Source organism: Hyperoodon ampullatus, assembly GCF_949752795.1.
Source record: "Hyperoodon ampullatus genome assembly, chromosome: 2".
NCBI lineage: Eukaryota > Metazoa > Chordata > Mammalia > Artiodactyla > Ziphiidae > Hyperoodon > Hyperoodon ampullatus.
This window is the reverse complement of record NC_136915.1, coordinates 145,087,223-145,098,280: the sequence shown is the minus strand read 5'-3', so window position 1 is coordinate 145,098,280 and position 11,058 is coordinate 145,087,223. Positions and strand designations below refer to the sequence as shown.

The following is an 11,058-nucleotide window of genomic DNA, read 5'->3' as shown; positions in this document are numbered from 1 at the left end:
ACAGTCCTGTCCCCATGGCCAAGACTTTTCCTCTCTGGTCAGGCCACCCACACAGGAAACCCTGGATGAGCGGAGGGTCATCCCAGCGCCGTCGCCTGGCCACTTCAGGGAAGCAGAGAGAAGCTCCATAATGACAAGGGCTGTCTCCAGGCTCCATCCTAGAAACTGGTGAGTGTCCAGAGGGCTGAAAGGCACAAAAGCAGCTCTGCCTCCCCAGAAGGTTCAGGGATGCAGAAGATGGTACAGATGCCCCAGAAGGCCCCTAGCCAAGCAGGCGTTAGAGAAGGGCATGATGAGGGGGTCCCTGGGGAAAGTGAGAGCTGTGCGTTCCCAGGAGCAGCCTGAGGAGTCCTTGCCTATGTGGAGGAAAGGTGTGGCCACCTGTAGATCCAGAGCTCCTGTGACCTCCCTCATCCTTCCTTCCTCTCAGGATCGCTCTCTGTGGAGCAGCTCAACACCAACAAGATGACAGTGGCCTGAGAGCATTTCCCACGAAAACGATCTTTGTTCACAATTTACATACATCACTCCAAAGGCCCTCCTCCCACCCACACCTGGCCACACCCACCTCCCCCACCTCCTTAACCCCCCACAATCCCGCTCCCCCTCCCCACCCTGGTGGTCCTGCCCACCCTCCCTTCCCCCCACATCATCCAGGATCAGCACTGGGAGGAGGAGGAGCCCTAGGCTCCCCTGGAGGGCTGGCCCAGCTGTTCCCTACTGGCTGCAGTGCTTCTTCTTCCTCCACCCACGCTTCTCTGTGACAAACGGGTCACGTTTTCTCTTTCTGGGCTGTGAGGGGCGAGCCAGCCCCAGAGCCAAGGCTGGCCTCCCAGAGACGCCGAGGCCAGCCCCGGGGATGGGCAGCTTCTCAGCAGCGGCTGGGCGTCCACACAGAGCCCACTTCCTCGACTTGGGAGCGGCTGGTGGAGCTGGGCTGAGGCCTCTTCTCTGAGAGGAGGGGGCCTAAGGAGCACTCTGGGCCCCCCAACCTGCAGGGGAGGCCAGGCCTGAGGCATGCACAGGACTCTGGGACAGCCAGAAAGGCAGCAGGCTCTGCAGAGGGCCAGAGAGGAAGGCCAGGCTGGAGAGCTCCTCCTCGTCCTCACTGGACCCGTCCCTGGGCCCTCGGGCCTCCCGAACAGGAGAGGCCTCTCTGAGAAGAGATGCATCCCTGGGTCCCAGTAGAGGGCCAGTGCGCCTTTGATCCTGGGGAGAGGAGGGCCGTCCGGCCCGGAATGGAGAGACCTCCTGATGTCCTCGAAAGGGAACAAAGACTTTGGGCCTACACAGGTCAGTGTCTGTTTGGATGAGCCTATGAAGAGCCTCAGAATCAACCTCTGGTGGGCAGGCTTCATCACTGACCCCTAGATGGGGGTCTTGGTCGTGCCTGTGGGCACCTTGGCCGGCATCAGACTCAGAAGGACTTGAGCGCATTCCGGGTGCACTGTGACTCGGGGCTGACCGCACACCGTCGTCCTCTTTCAAGGCCAGGAGTCGTTTCTGCACCAGCTGGTAGGAGGGAGGAGGACAGTGACGACTCCACACACACGTGTGAGAGGAGGAGCACTAGGCAGTGGGACAATGGCCCTGGGGGGGAGGAGGGTACGGGCGACCCCAGGACTCGAATCCAAATACAGACACTGTGGCAGTCCTGCCATCCTCCTGCACCTTATTCCCAGCTTTGTGTCTTTCCCACCCATCCCGGATCCCCATCCTCTCCTTCTTTTCACCCTGCACTGCACCCACCCCAGAACGGGCCCCTCCCCATGCCAGGCGTCCCAGGCAGGGGAGGGATGGACAGTGCTATGTGGCCCTCCTGTTCTGGGGCCCTACCTCTCCCTTGTTCACTGGGGTCCCTCCGTGCCCTGGTCTTCCTGGGTGTCCCTTGTGTCCCCTGTTCTACCGGGGATCCCTCCCTCCTCTGGCTCCCCTGGGTCATCTGGGTTCGCCTGTCCCCTGGATCACCTGGGGTCCCCCTCCCGTGGGGTCCCCTGGCTCCCTGAGTGTCCCTCTCCCTCCCCTGACTCACTTCTTCGGGGGTGAGCCCTTCCTCCTGCTCCAGCTCCTTCTCTAGGGCCAAGAGATCCAGCTGTGGGTCTGGGGAGAGCAAATATGCCAGGAATCCAGGGTGAATGACTGCCTCCACCTAGAACAGAAAGAAGAGGCTGTGAGCATCCTTGGCCAGGAGTGGCCTGTGAGGCAAGAAGACCAGGAGGGAAAGTGAAAAGCAGAGACCCACCCCACTCTCCTGCACAAGGCAGGGATGGTCAGCACACACACACACACACACACACACACACACACACACACACACACGCAAACATGCACATACACAGTCACACACAAAAGAGCACATATACAGAGGCACAAACACAGACACAAAGGCATACACACAGATAGACACAAACATATACACACAAACATCTGCGTAAACCTCCCCTAACACCAGGCTCAGGAACAAGGAGCTGAGCTTAAGTCCCAACGGCCTGAGCAGAACCCAGATCTTGGGTGCTGAGTGTTCCATGCCCTGGCATCTTGTAGACCCCAGTCTCCAGGCCTAGCCTACTTTGGTGACAAAGTCCTCCTGGGAACACAGCTTGTCAATGTAGCTCAAGAGATCCGGGTCCGAGTAGGTGCCGTCCTCTTCCTGCTGCAGCTCATCTCCGTCCTCTCCCCATTCTACATCTGAGTCGCCTGTGGCTGAGTGGACGGGCCCCACCAGCGCCTCCATGATGTCCATATACTCCCTCACAGCCTCAGGTGGAATCTCCTCGGGTGCCTTGGGCTCCGGGGGTCGCTGGGACCTGTGTGGCTTCGGGCGGGAGGGCTGGGCGCTGGGGCCGGACATCCTGGGAGCACAGGCTGAGGCAGAGCAGGAGGAAGGGAAGGAAGGTGAGGGGCTCCCGGTCCACCTCCTGACCACCGAGCGCACGCTGGTGAGGGCATTGTTGGGGGGACATTGATGTGGGTGTGGGGGTTCAGGGCCACCTGAGGCTTCATGCACAGTTGGAGGGGGGAGGTAAGGGGGCATCTAAGAGAGTCACATGTAAGGAAGTGGGGAACCTCCGATTTTCCAGGGGTGTCCCCATCAAGCCCACTTCTTAGGCAGACTTTGTGTGCAGTCCTTTGACAGGGAGGTGTGAGAGAAGTTACAAAATTGACCAAGTCAATACCCCATAGTGACAAAGGGCATCTGAGACCCCACCCCCGCACCCCCCGCCTCGGTGGCTGTTTTGCTTGAAAGACCAGTGCCCCTGTCTTGAAGGAAAATGATCCACATGGGAACAGTGGCCAACCCTAGGCCCCTGTTACCTGTGCGTTCAACTCCAGTGGGAACCTGGGTGGCTGGCTGAAGGCCCACTTTCGGGGCTGGGGGCCCCCGAGGATCCAGCTTCGGTGGGGCTGGAGGAGGCAGGCCCTGCGTGCACTGCATCCACTGCAACTGCTGAATCTGCATCTCCTCCTCTGCCTCAAATTCTATGAACCTGGGGGGTGACGGAGGCACAGGCCATCCTGAGAAAATGGCCTGGGTTCTGGAGCCCAACAAAGGCAGCCAAGAATGAGGGATTGGGAGAGGATGTGCCTTGGCGCTGTCAAGGCCCTGTGAGGTGCTGTCCACAGCAGAGAGGTGCTCCTGGAACTGATACAAGATCTGGGACCCTTCCTGCCTCACCAGCACTGGAGAGCATTCAACAGCATAGACCCAGGTCGCTGCACTGAACCAGGTCAACGGGACACATGGCTGACCCAGGGGGTACCCTCCTCATGCTCCCCCGTCCCCATCCAGAACCACATGAAGGGCTGACAGCCAGAGTCTGGAACAGGCATGTGTTCCCCACAGGGGTCCTTGCCCGAATCCAGGACCCTGGGTTGGGACTGAGAGTCCTGGAACATAGACCTGGAGACAGGGCTCAGGACACGCTGGACGATGTGGATGCTGAGCTTAGAGGACAGGCCTTCCTTTCCTCTGAGAGACGCTTGTTTGTTTTGTTTTGTTTCTTAAACCAAGGGGATTACCGTGGAGCAAACACTGGAAGGGCCAGAGACCTTTGGGCTGACGACAGCTGGCTTCCCCAGCCCCTTCAGGGATGCCAGGGTACCCCCTCAGGCCACTTTTCATGAGGAGAGGGGTCCCAAATCTGTGTCAGTGGCCGCCGTCAGCCACCATTAAGGAAGCAGCAGGCTGGCGGGTGGAGCTCTTTCCCCGGCCCAGCCCATATGGCCGGAGTTGGACCCCTACTGGACTCACAGCTTCACCCTGCCCCGTCCTGAGACCTTCATGTCAGGGCAAGGGTAGGTCAAACTCAGGGGAGGGCAGAGCTCCTGGTGGAGGAAGGACAGAAGACCCAAACTCTCAAGGTGAGGGAGGGGTTTCTGGAGGACTGTAGGGCCTCTGGGCTGCGGAGTCCCCGTTCCGAGCGACAGCCCTTCTCCTTTGTCCTCTCTGATGAGCACCCCCACGGCCAGACCCTGCCCTCACCCACTCGCCTCACCCTCCACGCAGCCCCTGGGCCCAGGACGCTGACTCACTTTTGCGCCATCTCGTAGTAGATCATCCGGTCAGAGTTGCTAATGTGCTGCCATTCCTGCACGGCCCTGCACAGTCCCTCCTCCAGCTTCATGGTCGGCTTCAGGCGGGCCAGGGATCGTAGCACTGGGCTGTAAGCACTCGGGGTCAGTCTCCGTGCCCAGGTCAGCCCCCACCTGCCTGACCCCACCCGCCAATGTGGACCACACATCACTCAACACAGCATGACTGAGCAACAGGAGGGTGAGAGGCAGGTGTCTGGGATGGCAGAGACAAGCCTTCCCGGGTACTGCTGTCACCGCCTCACACTCACTCGAGGATGACCATCCACTCCCAGGCTAGAGCTGGGACACTGTGCCTTGGGGAGCTCTTTTCCTCTTCAAGGCTGCCTTTTCATAATAAACATCACTATCATCAGTGAGGCGTGGCATGTGCCAGGCAATCAGCTAACACTTCATAGATTAGCCCAAGGAGTCTTCTGCACGGTCCTCTGAGTGAAGTGTGATTGTCCCCTTTTTACGAGGGACCGCAGGTTTAGGATGGAAATGCCTGCCAGGCTCACAACTCTAGCGGGAGAGAGCCCACGCCCTTAGGAGAGCTCTACCACCACCCAGTTCCTACTGGAATTCTGCACAACAACGAAGTCCAGGCGTGCATTAAGCACACTCCTGGGCCCCGCCCTCCTCCCCCTCCTCCGAAGTGACCTCCCCCGGCCATGTACACTCAAGTCCTGTATGAAAGGAGACGGCAGCACAGGAGAGTGTGGCATCCACTCCTTGGCTCCTCAACTTACACCACGACCCTCTCTGACTGCAAGTCTTCAGGCCATATTACATTGAGAATCATGGAAGAACAAGCTGGCTAGACTCACAGGGGGCGTGGGGTCAGTTGAGATAAGGCACATTTCAGTCATGATGTCAGGGACTGGCAGGCTCGCCCGTATGGCCGACAATGTGCCTTCCCATGGCATGGACATCGCCCTCACACCTTGCTTCCAGGATCCCTAGAAACCTAACCTGCGAGTCCATCCCCAGTTCCTCTTTATCTAAGAGCTCCGATAAGCTCACGACCCCCTGAGCGTTCACTCACATGAGAAAGCAGGAAAGAGCTTCTGCATCAGGACTCTGGGGAAGGTGTCTCCGGCCCAGTGGCTTGAGGCGCTGCCAACGTCGGAAGTTACTGTACACGCTCTGGTGGTTAGAGCAGTCATCCTGCGAGGCGTAGGGCTGGTTGGTGTCCAGGCTGCCCTCCCTGGAAGTGCCATGTGGCCATGGCCCAGAGTTCACTGGGCGAATGTTAGGGGCCATCTGGGCAGCTGGTGGTGGAGCTTGAGGAGGAAAGCCTGGGGTCCAGCTTCCCCTGCCAGCCTGAGTAACTCCAACAGCTGGAGCAGTCACAATGGTCTCCATCGCAGGGGTTACTAAGAATATGGGTGCAGGACATGCAGCACTCACTCTGAGGACCCCTGGAGCGCTCAAGTTGAGGGGGCCCTGAGGAACGATAAAGGTCTGAGTCTGGGGGGCCTGCACTGGCCTCCCTTGTGACCTGACTTGTACAGTGAAGTTGCAAGCCCCAGGGGCACTGGGGCCACAGCCACCGTTAGCCACCAAAGGCATCCTGGGGAAAGCTGGCAGCAGCAGGCTGCTGCCAGGAGGGAATGCGGGGGCGATGAGAGGTGGCAGGTGCTGCTCCCAGGGTGGCCGGTGCTGGGCGCCAGGAATGGGTGGAGGAAAGGACACTGCCATGAAAGTAGACAAGGAGGCACCGGGGTTCATGGTGACATCCGTTCCCAGCACTGCAGATGCTGTTGAGGCAAAGGAAAGGAGTGAATGGAGGAGGAGAATGGGCAAGTGGGACTGAGCCTTTCTGCGGCATCAGAGTGTAAATCACAGATGAGAGACACTTGGACAGGGGAAACTGCAGCGGGCAAATGTCTTCAAGTGATTTTCATGCCCTGACCTCCAGTTGAGAATTATTCCACTGGTGACCCCACGCCCATGCACCAAGCTCCCTGACCCCTGCCTGCCGAGAAGAAATTGCCTCAGCAAGCACTCACTTGGAGAGCCTCCCTAAGGCACACCCTGGCACCTAAGCCTCACAGGCTGTCTCCCAAGACCTGGAGTGTGCGGACATCCGCTCTGTGAGAAATGCCCCTCAGCCGGCGTACTAGCAGGTAGGGGCCTTCTGCAAGGTAAGTTCTAGGCCCCCAAAGGCCCTTTGTGGACAGGCACTGTGTAAAATATTAGGGCCCCACCTCCTCCTCAGTCCTCCTTTTCCTGATGCTCAGTATAAATCCCCTCTTTCTTTCCTAGCCTCACAAAACAAAACAAAATGCTGGAAAATATCTCTAATGGAATCCTGATACAAACCCATGCCACTGGCCCAGAAAGCACCTGCATCTCAGAACAACCCACAGCAGATACGTAACATGGGCCAGGTCCTGCCACTCCCTCCCCAGTGCCCAGAGTCACTGTCATCAGTCAGGAGTTCTGTTCCTAGGGGCTTGGGGTGGTCTGAGAAATAGGCGCGTGTCCCTTAGATTCTGTCATTTCACAGCCAGTGATGGCTGCAGAGGATTAAACAAGGGCCAGGGAATTGTCATGTTACATTGGTCGTGGGAGTACAGACCGCCTGTGGTCCTTTCCCTTCCAGCTCCCAATAACGGAGAGACAATCTGAGATGCAGGCATAAGCCAGATGCCATGGCGATCAAGTTGTCTGAAACACATCCCCGTTCAGGAGAACAAGGTACACACCACGGTGCACCTAACGAACCAGAACAGATGTCATAGGACGTTTAACAGTAACACAGAAGATCATCTTCCTGATCCTGGGCTACACTCCTTCCCCCTTTAAAAGAGGAAGCAGCCTTCATAGACATTCCACCCGAACCAACCCCACTCCACATCTGTTCCCTGTCCATGAAGGAGTGACATGAAATAGGAACAAACTCTTCCTCTCAAGGCAGCCTGAGGGTCCACCATGAGATACTGGACAAGATGAAGTAGGTCTGAAGTACTGCCATTCCACAAAAGGAAGAACAATTCAGAGCAACTCAGAACCTGAGCCCTCTGTTGCCTGAAGTTACACGTAACGGTTGCCCATCCCCTGTTGAATCCAAGGCAACAGTTACCTGAACTGAGAAGTGAGCTCTGGGCTGGGAGGAGTGGACGAGGTGTGGGCTGCGGCAGTTAGAGTAACCCCCTGCCTAGCTCTCGGAGAGGACACGTCACTGCAGCTGTGGCCACACACAGCCCCATTGAATAGTTTTCTCACCAAGACCATCTCTCCCCACGGCCCCCTGAGATACAGTATGCTCCTGTTTAAATCCCTTTGAAAGATATGGTGAGGCAAGCTTCAGGTGCCTCAGGAACACAATACAGCTCTAGGCTTTCCTCATGACCCTCCCTGTGTCACCACCAGGACATCACACACATCCTTACACACACGTTTCAAAGTGGCTTGTCTCCCTTCTAGAAAGAATCAAACTGTCTGCTGCCATCCTTTCTCCATAGCCAGGGCAATTCCTCTTGATCCACCTCCAACGACCCCTCCTCCCCAGGGCAGTCTCAGGTTTCTTCAGGCTCCCCAGCCTCCCCAGGTGAAATGTCCTTTGTGCATCCAGTGCTCTCTTCTCCCTCTACTTCAGTCCAACTATGTGCCCACAGTTAAGTGTAACGTGTGAACCCGAAGGATGTGAGGATGGCAGGGTCTCTGAGAACACACCCCCAGCCTATAGGCTTACCTCCTATTGAAGCCATCCTGCAGGCTTGGGCACGGACTACTGCTGCCTGGAAGCCTCAATGAGAAAAGTCAAGACCAGGAGCCAGAGAGCGACCTGCTTCAGCAAACGCTCGGGATCCAAGTCAACGAGGGACACGTTTGAAAGTAAACAGGAAGATGCGGGCTGAACCGTTCTGCGGTGGGGGAGGGGCAGAGGGCACGTGGGTCGGGGTGGCGTGCGCTGGGGGGACATTCCACGAGGGATCTGGCAGGTAGGCAAGAACCGGAAGTTCCTTCCACCTCCCACAGTGGCAACACAATTGGCGTGTGCCTCTTTAGGCAGTTTATAAACTGTTGTTTTGATTCACGGCACCGAGGTTGAACATGACATTCCATTCCTTTCACGTCTTTATCCATCAACCTAGGTTTTTTGTTTTTTGCTTTGTTTTGTTTTTGCGGTACGCAGGCCTCTCACTGTTGTGGCCTCTCCCGTTGCGGAGCACAGGCTCTGGACGCGCAGGCTCAGCGGCCATGGCTCACGGGCCCAGCTGCTCCGCGGCATGTGGGATCTTCCCAGACCGGGGCACGAACCCATGTCCCCTGCATCGGCAGGCGGACTCTCAACCACTGCGCCACCAGGGAAGCCCTGCAGCTTTTATAATGAAGGAAAACTTAAATGATTTGCAACCAGTAACTTCATACTAGAGGAATGGTGAGGCAAAATATTGTACCCAGGCACTCGAGAAAGGCAGGCTTCCTTGTTGCTTCCTCCCTTTGTTCAGTCATTCAACCAATTATTTACAAGATTCTCACTCATAATTCTGATACAGTATTTGAAGGACTCTTCTCAAGGCCACTGATACAAAAATTGCACTGTGCAAAAATTAGCCAGTCCCAATTCTGCAATCACTTTTGTAATACTTCAAAATCCTACACCCCACAGACAGAGATAATCAAATTAGACCAAATCTAATTTGGGAAGACCAGTCACAGAAGGGAGTATCTAAAAGTCCTTTGGATCATGATCTCTGACTATTCCTGCACAGAATTTGGGGGTGGTCATTGACTACTGAGAAAAAACATCTCTGGACATGCATCACAAAACTTAGAAGACAGTTCATTTCCACTCAATCACGAAACATTAAAGAAATGAAGAGATACCATGTTTGTGTCTTGTGGAGTTTTCAAGTCTGCACTTGGAGGCTCTTAGTGCTGTTACAGGTGAGGGGTCTTCAGAGGCATCCTGTTGAGTGAGAAATGCTCTAATCTTGCATTTGACCAGAAAGCGGATCTGATGATTGAAGTTTCTTTGGGAAGTATTACAAAGTCAGGTCAGTAAGTTGATCCCTCTACTATTTTTGTTGTTGTTGTTGTTTTATTGTCAACTGAAATTCTGCAAGATATTATAAAAAAGGAGGGAGGGAAAGTCAAATTGTTCCCATACTACCTGTTGAAATTGGCCCAGATTGTCAACTCTTTCTCAAAATTATTAAAAAAAAAAACCCCAAAACCGTACAAAGGAAACACCTGTGAACACTGAGAAAATATATTCCAGTAGAGTAAATGCGTTGGAAAAACTCTAGGAACGGAGTCAGGAGACAGTATCTTAAGAGTGTTTCCCAGGTCTGAAATTCTTTGCTAGCATTGTTCTTTAACGGAAACTTCAGGTGTGCTAGGAAAAAGGACCTACTGTTTTTTGAAAGGCATTAACAAGAACCAAGGAACTGCAGTCCAAAGGGCATGAAAGTACTTGTACAGCGGAGCTCTCCAGAACTCTTTGTAGCTAAGTGCATGGGTTTCACGAGTGCAATATAAAACTCACGAGTGCACATTTCACAAGAGCTGTTTTTAAGAAGAGACCGTCACGAAGGTTCCCAGCGAGGAGCGTCGCCAGAGAAGTTCCGCAGCGTGCCCGCACCTCCATTTCTCTCCTCTCCTGCAGAGACCTCCGAGGCCCGCGCACCCCGCGCCTGCACGCCCGCGCATGCCTGCGCACGCCCACTGGGGCGGGGCTCTCGGGCAGGCGGACCGCCGTCCTGCAATGGCTCCCGGCGTCTGTTGGGGCAGTTTGCTCCGGAAGACAGGAGCGCATGCGCGAGCGCGGAGGGTGGGGCCCCAATGGCTGTCCGGCGGGGGAGGGGCCTGTCATGGCGGCCTCTAGAGTCAATTATAGGAATCCTGAGGTAAGGGGTACGGGGACTTTTCACCCCTCAGGTGTCACCTCTCTGCGCTGTTGTTCACCCTGTGGGTTATTTGTGCCCTTGTCCCTGTAAGGAGACTCCCCACAATGTGGATTCACGCCCCCATAGAGCTCGATTCCCTTGAGATGTTTACCCCAGGATTATTGGCACCACTGGGGAGCCGGCTGCATGAAGGGTTCAGTGATTGCGGGGCCTACAGTGGGGGGTAAATAGCGTGTGCGAGCTATTAAACAGGTGCCGTTCTAGTCTGCGCGTTGTGAAGAGTACAAAAGCTAGAGGGAAGTTCTTGCGAGTTGAAAACCCTCATCTGGTTCCGAAGGTGTAGCTCAGGTGATTGGAAAATGAGTGAAGATGGAAGGAACACACTCATCGTTTCACTAGTGTCTTCCTTCTTATCATAAAAACATCAGTCAACACTTATGTTCAAACTGCATTCTTTTGTCAGTGATGCGAGCAACTTTGCTGAATGTGGTAATAAACATGTATTTGTAGTCTGGTGTCAAATCATGATTGATTTGCAAGCATAGATGGGGTCTGTACATATTTAATTGGTTGGTGGGAATCTGATATGTAGTCAAATATGTGGGTTGGTTTTGTCCGTGGA

The 11,058-nt window shown here is 55.3% G+C and overlaps 1 pseudogene across 1 annotated transcript; it reads right to left on the bottom strand.

The window, feature by feature from the left end:
• Window positions 1–717: 717 nt before the first annotated feature.
• On the bottom strand, window positions 718–10,402 carry LOC307066050 (NUT family member 2G-like; annotated as a pseudogene). Its single transcript has 7 exons — window positions 10,120–10,402; window positions 5,621–6,335; window positions 4,534–4,662; window positions 3,316–3,488; window positions 2,570–2,865; window positions 2,033–2,149; window positions 718–1,512 (listed from the first exon to the last, which is right to left on the bottom strand). The product of its transcript is annotated as an NUT family member 2G-like (transcript).
• Between the last annotated feature and the right edge of the window lie 656 nt (window positions 10,403–11,058).